The sequence below is a fragment of the Schistocerca gregaria genome, chromosome 6 (genome assembly GCF_023897955.1).
Source record: "Schistocerca gregaria isolate iqSchGreg1 chromosome 6, iqSchGreg1.2, whole genome shotgun sequence".
NCBI classification, from domain to species: domain Eukaryota; kingdom Metazoa; phylum Arthropoda; class Insecta; order Orthoptera; family Acrididae; genus Schistocerca; species Schistocerca gregaria.
In genome coordinates, this window is record NC_064925.1 from 594,217,050 (window position 1) to 594,228,853 (window position 11,804).

Consider the following 11,804-nt stretch of genomic DNA (forward strand, 5'->3'; position numbering starts at 1 on the left):
GGTGTCGATATATTTCGAGGTGACGATATATTTCGACGTTACTTGTCGACTGCATCAGCTTAGAACCTATTTCGTACAGAGTGGTGCGACTGCATACCTCAGAAGGCGACATTGATATCCAGACGATGAATGTAAACGTTTCCGAGAGAAAAGCGTCCAATGTGACGAATTGGCACTACGTCATTATGAAAACAAATGACGGAAACGTGAGGTTTCTGCCACTCAAAGTGCTGCCAACTTTCACCCCACCCCCTCCTCACTCTCCCCAGTCGTGGCGATCAGCTGGTGTGATAGAAATGGACACAGGAAAGTAATAACGTTCCATGAAATCCCATTCAAGGGAGGTTCAAGGGTAAATGTTCCAGACGGTTTATTTGCATTAAGACACGCATACTGGACATCTACAATGTCACATCTGCCAGATCGTTTCTATTGTCAGCAGTGGAAAACAAAACAGCGTACTGAAAAAGCCATAGTGAGACGCGGTTTTTGGTAGACGAAATAATAGGAATACTCTAGGCACTGATAATGATGATCTAATGAGAATTCTGGTATTGTTTTGAAAGATGCATTTAAATATGCATTGAACGTAGCTCCAAATTATTTTGAGAATTATAATTGCGGTATGATGGATCTACATTGGAGATTTGGTAATGCAAAACATTTCGATCTGAGAATACTTTACGTGATAGAACGGCATTGACCTTGTGTGTCATTAGGGTAAAGTTAATTTGCCGCCATTAACATAAAATTTATCCGCCATTAACATAAAATCTATTTTTCAGCTTACTTCAATAAGGACTCACTTCAGATGATTGGACAACTAAAGAGAACTCAAACCGTTATTTTAATAGTATTCGTAGGTCCAATGCAGCATTTACCGTGGACAGTCCCTGAGCCTAGACTGTCAGTTTTATGTAGGGAGCACTCCTTTAAGAAAGCACTCCGTGTTCAGGCCACAAGTGGCCAATCAGGACCATCCGACCGCCACGTCATTCTCACTGAGGGTGGAGGAGGAGCTGGCTCTCCCACTCGTTGTGGTAGTTTCCTTTGACTGGAGCCGCTACTATTCGGTCGAGTAGTTCCTCAATTGGCATCGCAAGGCTGAGTGCAACCCGAAAAATGGAAACAGCGCATAGCGGCCCGGATGGTCACCCATCCAAGTGCCGACCACGCCCGAAAGTGCTAAACTTCAGTGATCTGACGGGAACCGGTGTATCCACTGCGGCAAGGCCGTTGCCCCTACCACTTTTACATGATATTTTTGATCGTAGATCAGGTCTGATGGCTAGAAAGAATGGACGTTTACCATGTTATGCACATTTATATTTTCACTACGTCGACACAGCTGGTCCAATTTCGACCAGCGGTGATGGTAGCCATAATGATCGAGCCAAGCATCCTGTGTACATTGGTTGCACCCAAGTGTGTGGGGATCACAGCATTCGTGACATTTAAATTTGTTACTTCTTTGCTACTATATTCGCAATAAATTTTGCAGACAGTATCCGCATATGACGCTGAATGCACCTACAAAATTATATCATTGTACGACACATGTTTCAGGAGAACGTCATAAAAACTCAGGACAAGGCCAGACGCTGCATAGTACGGACGTGGACGCACAGCTGTAAATAAATGCCTGGTCAACACCAAGCTTTTCCGCTAGTCATCTATAAAGATAAAAAATCCCCAATATTGTCCACCAGCATATTTTTGAAAAACCTTTATTTTGTCATCCATTTTTTTTCCTGTAAAAATCGTAAAAGCCGCATCATTGTGTTTTTAAAAATCGTTTCCTATTGTCATCTCTTTTTATGTATTTTAAACCATTTATCGCTTGTGTAACCTGTGGCTACAAGTCCATTCCCTTTATGGGGTAATCGAAATAATGAACAACGGAAAAAAGTGTGGGTCAATTTCTTCCTCATTTTTCGGAACTTTTGATAATAGTAAATCGTTGGCTCTTTGAGGGCGTGGTAGGTACATACAAGAGATTAGTGTAAGATTAGAATTTGGGTTAGATACAGTGCCAGGAGGTTCTGTTTCTATCTGGCTAGCTTCAAAGTACTTCACCATCTACTAAGTGATGCGTTTCATTGTGAATGGTGTGGTCTGTGCTAGGTCTACCCTTTACTCCACAATGCTGTTCCTTCGATGCTATTAAAACCAGGATGTTATCAAAATATATGCACAGTGGCAGACTGGAGTCTGCAGAAATATTTCCAGTGGTGGGGAGGGGGGAAGGCGCGTCGGGGCTGGAGTGCATGATTCTGAGATTGGCACTCTGTGTACAAATCAGCTGGTCAGTTACGAGGTGCATCAAGCTACAAGACCCTAACTCTATAAGCGCTACAACTGGTCAAAGCTAAGGTTTAGCAGTATTGTGGAGAATTCTTATCTGGAAGAGTATGAGTATACTGTAACGAATAAAAACTCTTTACTCCAGATTCCAAGGATGGTTAGGGGCGACGGGTGAAAGTGCCCTTTTGCCTATCCTCCCCTCCCCACCTCCTCCCCTCCCCCTCCCCTTCCCCCTCGCGGACACCAATGGCTGGCCCGTTCATTTTGAGAACATCAGAGTTGCAGTAACCTTTCTGAGAAACTGTTCTAGATGTCCTTGCGCGTCAATCTTACCACTCACAACAGCAGTGGGAATGTCGGTTATCGCTCAAACAACTGGTTTTCGGCTCTTATCAGTTTCCCAGCCTCACTTTAACCTAATTGTTAAAGCCCGTCACAATACCAGTTCTTGTAATAACCGATTTTCAGTATTTTATTTACATTATTTCCTCTTGTAAACGTAGAAATCAAACAAAGATAAAAAAATTTACTTTCTCAGTTTCTTGATAAATGGAATCAAAACGTCAAATACATTTATGATGACCTGCAGCCGTCCAGAACGAAATTAGAATTATATTAATACCGTCAGCTGCTCACGGGTGTCGATATATATCAACGGGGACAGGTGACAATGTGTGCCTGTCTGGGACTCGAACCCGGGATCTCCTGCTTACATGGCAGGCTCTCTGCCCATCTGAGCCACCGAGGGCACAGACGATAGTGTGACTGCAGGTACTATCTCGCGCACGCTTCCCGCGAGACTCACATTCTCACCTTCCATGTCCACGCACTACATTCGTAGTGTCCCACACCAACACATTCATTACTCGTGGAACACATTCTTACCAAGTCCCGTAACAGTTCGGGGAATACTTGTGCATCTTCACAGAAGAAGGTCATGGCTGGTGTTGCCAGAACCATATACTTATATGGATATGGACATGTCTTCCACGAGGAATGAGTGTGTTGGAGTGGGACTCTACGACTGTAGTGTATGGACATTCAAGGTAAGAATGTGAGTCTCGCAGGAGGCGTGCGCGAGATAGTCCCTGCAGTCGAACCATACACTGTGCCCTCGGTGGCCTAGATGCATAGAGCGTCTGTCATTTTAGCAAGAGATCCCGGGTTCGAGTCCCGGTCGTGGCACACATTTTCACTTGTCCACGTTGATATTTATCAACGCCCGTGAGCAACTGACGGTATTAATATAACTCTAATTTCTTTAAATTAAATAGTCCAATAAAACTTTGTCCGCTGTTCGCTGTTTCTCTCAAAATATAGCGAGTACTTCTATACCACAGAAAACTGCCAGTATTATCCTACTGATTTTAGTTTTTAGAACTCTGCTCAAAAATTATATTTAAATCGGTTATCACAGCACTATGCGGGCATTACGTATAATCCAGCGATAAAGAGTGAAAACTGCGGCAGGAGAACTCTCTTTTTCGTTTTAATTTCTGTGTTAACGGCTAAAACCAGATAACGTAGACACAGGCAGCAGATCAGGCACTTTCTATTTTTATCCCGAACTATGAATGATTTGTAAAATTTTAACTTTTTTCCTTGTATGATGTCGCAAGTCGACCAAATCGACCATTGTGCTTCACTCGTACTGCATATCGTAAAATACTTCCAGGCTTCCAGATGGTGCCATTCTGTGTTACAACTGACGTTCGACAACAGCGAGAAACTGCGTCCATTCTCGCGCACTGCTTGTATAACAGGCACAGTATTGTCTCGGAAATGTTGGACCAATTCACTTGTTGCTCGTTTCTATCAGCAGTGTTATTAAAGTGGCATACATCACTTTTCCCATTTTTTCTGTAATAACGCAGTATTTAAGAGCTATGGAAATCTTACGAATAAAAATTACTCGTCTTTTTTAAAAAAGGTTTATTTGAAAACTAAAAATTTTACTACGACAACTGTGGCTAATTGGTATATCTGTTTTTACGTGGTTATCAGGAAAATATAAAAAGATACTTGTTATAACCGAGAGCAAACAAATACCGAAAGACATCGGTTATTCAGAACTAAAATACCCATGTCGTTTTAACTGATCGGTTTTTCTATCTCTAAACTGCAGTGTCGCCACAGAAAAGTGTGTCGTTCCATCAATGTACATAGCAACGTTGAGATATGTATGTGTTTATGCGCAATATCGGCAAATGGAAACACGAAGAGGTAATAAGCACATGAGCGATAGAATTTATTTCACAGTCAGAAAAGTCGAGTGACAGACAAGTCTGAATCACTGTAATAGAAATTATATGGAAAGCTGTGTAAAGGAAAATTTCCAGTTCTTTCGTGGATTCCAAAATTGAAGCAAATTCCGGGACATCAAGGTGACATAGTCTTATACGGATAGTATTCCATGACTAACGTAATTGGCCCACATACTGTACTGGTATACTGATAATATTACACTACTAAGGTAATTTACCTGAAATAATTTACAAACATGTTACTATAACATTCGCTACTACTCATTACGCTAATTGACCTTCAGCCATTAAGCGCAAGCGCAGATCTCAGTTATGATACGTGCGCCATCCAAAAATTTATCAAGGTGGTAACTCAACACAACTACAAACGATCATTGTGTGCAAAATAAATAGAACACCTCATAAGAAGAACATGACGGGTTTGAATCATTCCCACCGCAAAGGATGAAAAAATCAGGCTTGCACATAAGACCACTTGATAACTAACCAGAAATTCAGATTAGTTGTAGCTTCGGTGACAATCGCCTTTTTTACATTTTCCCCGTAAACTAGATAATTATGAAACGTAACAACTACTCTAAAATATCTGCAGCAACGGACTTGCCGCGGAGGTTGCATCGGTTCACGTGAGATCACCGAAGTTAAGTGCGTTGTCGGGCGTTGAAGGCACTTGGATGGGTGATCATCCAGGCCGCCTCATGATGCCAATCGAGGAGCTACTCGACCCAATAGTAGCGGCTCCGGTCAAAGAAAACCATCATAACGACCGGGAGAAAAGTGTGCTGATCTCCGCCCCTCCTGTTCACATCCTCCACAGATGATGACACGGCGGTCGGATGGTGCTGTCCCAGTAGGTCACTCGTGGCCTGAAGACGGAGTACTTATAAAGCAACTACTCTCCAGTGGATGGTCGAACTACTGAGACCTTGATGCCTGGCATCAATAACAGATGGCAGCACAAGAGGTTGGCTTACGCCTACTGCCGAATTTTGCGATCTGTCGTAAGCCTGCGTAACCACGTGGGGCCTTCCGTCTTAAGTGCAAGCATATCCATTGCGTTTTCTGCCGCGCGACTTGAGTGGAATGTTTCATTATTTCTGAAATATTATAGAAATGTTTTTCGTTGTATATCCTCACCATCGGTACTGAATTTACTGTAAAATTACTTGCTCACTTTTCGGAACTTCCGTTCATAGTAAATCGATACTATTTGAAGCCGTGGTAGACACGAGTCTAGTGTGCTTCACCTTCAGCACCTTCTGTGTCAGTCTCGGTTCCTATGTCCCTGATTTCACAACGAACAGTTCGTTGTCTACTGAGTATACTGTCTGTTGCACGACACTATCCCTCCCACGCTGCTAAATGTAGGTCGTCGGCAAAATATGACTGCAGTGGAACAAGGGCGTCTGCAGAAATTTCCCCAGGAGGTGGTGGTGGCATTGTTAGTGGTGTGTGTGTGTGTGTGTGTGTGTGTGTGTGTGTGTGTGTGTGTGTGCGTGTGTGTGTGTGTGTGTGTGTGTGTGTGTGGAGGCCATTACTATGAAATTCACACAGTCCAGACCGCCAAGGAAAATAAACCTTGAGATTTGGAAAGGTTGTTGATCTTATACCGCTTATACTGCATATTTCGAAATTCCACCTCTAAGGGGGATACACAGGAAATGAAAGGATTTTTGAAACATGTAGCTATTAAGGTAATTTTGAAGCTAGGCAGACGAAAATTTGTATCTGGTTTCTAGGTCAGAAATAAAGAAATATGTGTTCCAGTATTATTGGGAATTTAACCTCTATGAGGTGAAATAGTAGGTGAACATTTTATCTTGAGATAAAAAATTATGGAAGGACTATGGAAGTATTTTTAAGGCTATATCTACGAAAATTGGTATTTGACTTCAAGGTTACAAATAAGAAAATACGTATTTTCGTGTTTTTGGAAGTTCAACCCCTAAGGGGATGAAATAGAGTGAGCTGGTGCGTTTCTGGCGCCAGTTTCCGTCGATCGATGTTTCGATCTTTGAGTCGCGGTCCAGAGGGCACTGCTCGCTAACCGACTGTAGTAGTTCTCTGTGCGGCCCAACATCGGGCTTACCGCGCTTACACTGGACACAGTTGCCAACAAATCGCATGCCATCGCCATATAGGTTGGGCCAAAACATGTGTTCCCGAACTCTGTTCAAGGTCTTGTAGAACCCCAAATGATCCCCTACCGCCGAATCGTGGAAATATCTGAGTGCCATGCTAACTCGTTCCTGTGGAATACAGACCTTCCCTTCACCACGGTTGTCTTCCCCTTTACACAAGACACCCCCCACCCACCCCACCCCCCGAAGACCTCGCCATCCGCCAACTGCTGCCGAATCGGTCCCCACCCGGGGTCCTCGGCCTGTTTGCCGGCTAAGTCGCAGAAGAAGCCGGGTGTCTCGGAGAGAAGGAAATTGACCCCCAGATCCGGCTCCACGTGGCCCTTGCCTTCCCCAGACTCTGCCGCGAACATACGGATAAGAGCGTCGCCAATTCATTGTCTCTGCCACTAATATGGCGAACCTGGAGATAAGTCTCGTCATCTTAACTTCGATATGATTTTTAGCGATCTTATTAATCAAAGTTTAAGGGCTGGCACTGGCCAAGTAACTCACGGAGGCTCATTGGTTTCAGTCCAGTTGTATTGCTCACCTGTTCTCCAGATAGGGTTGTGTAGTTTATGTCTCAGAAAATTGTCTGCTCTTGATGTGTGTTGTGTTAGAGATAACTGGCAGCGGTCGACGCTAGCATACTGGGAGCAGAGCACCACGGCGGCAGAGAGATATTTGAGGCCATGTCCTCTCCTTTACATCTTGGGTTATGTTGTCACTTTTGCGTGATTCCATCTTTCCGGTGCTGAACTATAGCATCCAAAGTTCAATTGCATTGCCATGTTGAGTATATTTCTATGTAATTCTCTGCCTCGTGGATCTCTTGTATTGATTTGAATCCTTGGTCTGCTCGCGTCTATCGCCAAATCACACGAAATATTGAAGCAACCTTATTTTAAGGGTATTGTCATATAGTCATGTTCTAGTTGTAATCATTCTAAGAATATTGTTGATTAATCAACTGAGTAAGTAAATTTGAAGGTCCGTTTAGTCAAAATTAAAGGACCCCCTTAATTGTTTTAGTCATTTTTATACAGTTTTGTTTAGGAAAGTTGGCAAGCCGAACGTTAAATATCTGTATTCTTACGCTTAATCTGTTTCTCCCCTGATTGCAAGTAGTGAGAGTTCTGCTATGAATTTTATGGACATTTGTGCTATTTAAGTAAAGCTTTACCTAAGTATATATACCTAGTCATATTCAAATTTCAAGTTTTACGGGTCTCGTTCCACTTAACGAAATTTATTTATTATTTGTCCAACTGATCTGGCCTTGTGATTTTATAATGCTTTTGATTGTAATAAAATATGTAGCAACTACAACGGATTACTATTGTGATTTTGGTGTGTCACTACCATACCCCATATCACAGAGGATGAAATGTTTCGTGAAATATATGAAAACCTGTTTTTGATACATTCAACGATTAAGAGGGTGGAATATAGGATGTAATGTTTTATGAAAGTATTTCAGTGCGAAAGAGTTTTTAAAGCGAAATCTATGAATATTGTGTTATTGAAAACTACGTGTTTCACTGTTTTTGGAACTACAACCTCCAAGAAGGTGCAATAGGGGCACAGGTTTCACTGACCCATAGCCTTCCAGCCCAACCTGCAAAGTATACGGACTTGAAATTTGATGAAGGTGTAAATCTTACGCTGAAAGCATCATTTAAGAAGAGATTGTTCGAAATTTCTCTCCTATGGGGGTGAAACATGGGTTGAAAGTCTTTTTTTTTAAATATGTCCCTATGTCCCTATTGAAGCTATAACTACAAAACTACGAAAATTGACATTTGGTGTCTCAGTCAGATACAAAAAAGAAACAGGTTTTTAGCATTTTCCGAAATTCTTCCATTGGGGGATAAAATAATTAGTGAAGGTTTTTTGAAAATAAATCATTATTAAAGAACTACTGAAGCATTTTTATAGCTACATCTATGAAAATAGGTATTTGACATCTCGGTTGGATGTAAAAAAAATGTGTTTCGTTGCTTTTGGAAATTTAACTCACTAATAGAGTGAAATAGGGGATGTAATGTTTTATGAAATATTTCACTATGAAAGCATTTTTAGAATTAAATGGATGAAGATTTGAATTTGGCTCCTCGGCTCTAAATAGAAGAATACGTGTTTAATTGTTTTTGAAAACCCAACCCCTAAAGGGTGTGAGATGTTTCAGAAAATGGTTCATTATGAAAGGATTGCTAAATATATCTGACAATTCGTATTCGGCTAATATGTTACAATTTTTAAAAACTACGTGTTTTTCTGGTTTTGGAACTTCGAGCATAAGGGGATGAAAATTTTAATGAAATATTTATTGCGTTATATTAAAATATTTTAAATCTGCATCTATGAAAACCGGTATTTCACTTCTCAATTAGATATAAAGAAATATGCGTTAGGGAATGAAAGACTGTACGGAGATATCACCACAAGAATACAAACGGCTTGATTAACAAAAACCTTGGACTCCAGCTGTCAGCATTGCTTTTTGATCATTCAGTAAAAGACCATGCTTCAACGGCGCTAAGTTTAGAAAGTTTAGAAAGTGTTGCAGTTTATAAAAGACATAAAAAAACGATTAAAGAAAAAAATTCTTTGCAGACCATGAACGGTCTACGCAAGTAAAGAAGCGGATGATAAGCTAGCTCTTTATGCAAATGAGTTGGTCAGTTTAAGTTCCGAGACATGTCATGCAGCAGGAACGGAATCCTATAGTTGCTACGATTGGCTAAAGGAAAAGTTTTGCAGAATCACTCGAAATCACTTCTGCAAGTGGCTAAGAATCTCGTAATGAATAAAAATTCTGTACTGAGAATTCCAAGGTGGGAGATGCAAGATTCCTCCCCCCCCCCCCCTTCCCCCTCCTCACAATGCTATCCTTCTTTACCTACAGCAAAAAATAAATAAATTAATTAATAAATATAACTAGAGAAATTTCTACTGTGAAACTATTTGCATACAAGAGACCGGCCCTTGAAATTTAACTCTTCAAAGTTTTAAGCCCTGCTCATTCCGGATATTGATTAGAAAGTGTTAATCCACATGTGAAACCTGAGTATATAATCCCTGTGACATTTGATCAACGGTGTTCCATAAGGACAGGTTCTCATTCAAAACGTTCGAAAATTCAATTTCTTTGTAGTTGCATTTTTTAAAGGTGTACTTGTCTAGACTCTTGTAACAGAAAGTTTTTTTTTTAATCCGTGCTTTACAAAAGTTTCTACAGTCCATTGTTTGAAGCAGTGTCACGGCTGCCATGAGCCACGCGGGGTACCCGCCATGTGTCCAACGCCTTGTCACGGTTCGCGCGGCTCCCCCTGTTGGAGGTTCGAGTCCTCCCTCGGGCATGGTTGTGTGTGTGTTGTCCTTAGCATAAGTTACTGTAAGTAGTGTGTAAACATAGGGACTGATGGTTCAAATGGCTCTGAGCACTTTGGGACTTAACATCTGAGGTCATCAGTTTCCTAGAACTTAGAACGACTTAAACCTAACTAAATTAAGGACATCACACACACCCATGCTCGAGGCAGGATTTGAACCTGCGACCGTAGCGGTCGCGTGGCTCCCGACTGAAGCGCCTACAACCGCTCGGCCACATCGGCCGGTTTATCATGTATTCTAGAAGAGTTGCAAGGTCGTCAGTGGCGCCTGTTCTTTCGAGAGCAGTTACTATCTTCGTATCTATGGTTAAACGTTACCCAGCCATTGACCTTCGTCTGTGCGAATGCGCACAGGTTGCCGGAACTCTTACGGGAATCGTCACCTTAGTGTGAGCCAGTAATGAGTGGATGGACCAATACCTATTAAGTACATTACGTATGCGGATTGTGGACGGTTGGGGATGTGAGTCTCACGGGAAGCGTGCGAAGGATAAATTCCTGCAGTCGTGCTGTTCATGTGTGCCCTCGATGGCTCAGATGGATTGAGCGTCTGCCTTGTAAGCAGGAGATTCTGGGTTCGAGTCCCAGTAGGGGCACACTTTTCAGCTGTCCCCATCGAAGTATATCAACAACACCTGTCGGCAGCTGAGGGTTTCAATTAATTATCAGTTGTGAAGGTGATTCGATGAACCCTTTGCCAGGCACTTAAATGTGTTTTGCAGGGTATCCATATAGATGTAGATGATAACTCGTCCCGTGTCGCACGTGCTCAAAATGATTCATACTGCAGAATGCATGCAAACATACTCACCGAAAATACGGACGAATATCAAGTGCAGGCTGCCGAGTGCTGCATATCCAGCTTTGACAGATCGGCTTTTCCTGCCAAGAAGAACAGGAAGTTGCTGTCTAGGAACAATCAGAGGTAGAGGAAGGGTTGATAAATACTCCTTGACTTGCAGACTAAACGTAAATAACGAAAATACATTTTTGGTAAAAATTGGTCAAAACATAATCGGTTGCCCTCCGTATTGGATTAGCTGTTTTGAATATTGAAAATCTGACTTCAGATTCGTTTTCAGCGACATTAAAAATATATATGTAACACTCAGTTCATGCAAATCGAAGTAATAATATAACTAAATGTTTTCCCTAAACTTTGAACACATTTTTTTCGGGTAACTATTTTCTCAGAACGGCATGCAGCATAAATTAAAAGTGGTTCGTTCTCTTAACATCTACCTCTGACCCCTAAAAGTAAACACTTTTCTTAGGAACTTATAGCTATAATATGACATTTGTTAATATTAACTAATTTTTGTGTAGGCATAAGGAGTGAAACAAACCCTCAAAAATCGAACTCAAAGTTCGAATTAGCACTGTATCGTTAAATTTAAGGTTGTTTCATTGCGGTTAGGTATACGCTCCCATAAATTTTATGTTTTATCGACTGATGTTATCCATTTTCAATTTCAGAGGAATAATGTAGTATCAACTGATGTTACCCATTTTTGAATTCAGGTAACATATGAGGTGCCACACTGCACGCGCTCTGCGTACTCCAGTCTCGCAGGCCCTTGATCAAATCATAATTACGGGCGCCATTTTTTATTGAAAATCTAAAATTAAGCTCATAGTATTATCACTCGTAATTCCCAAACAGATCTTTCGAATGTATTTTCATTGTCTCAAAAAGAATTTCAAATGTACCCTTTTTT

At 41.4% G+C, this 11,804-nt stretch overlaps 1 non-coding gene across 1 annotated transcript; it reads left to right on the forward strand.

Annotated features, from left to right (window-relative positions):
- The first annotated feature begins 10,607 nt into the window (after positions 1-10,607).
- Positions 10,608-10,682, forward strand: Trnat-ugu (transfer RNA threonine (anticodon UGU)). Its single transcript has one exon. It is a non-coding gene; the product is annotated as a tRNA-Thr (tRNA).
- Positions 10,683-11,804: the final 1,122 nt, after the last annotated feature.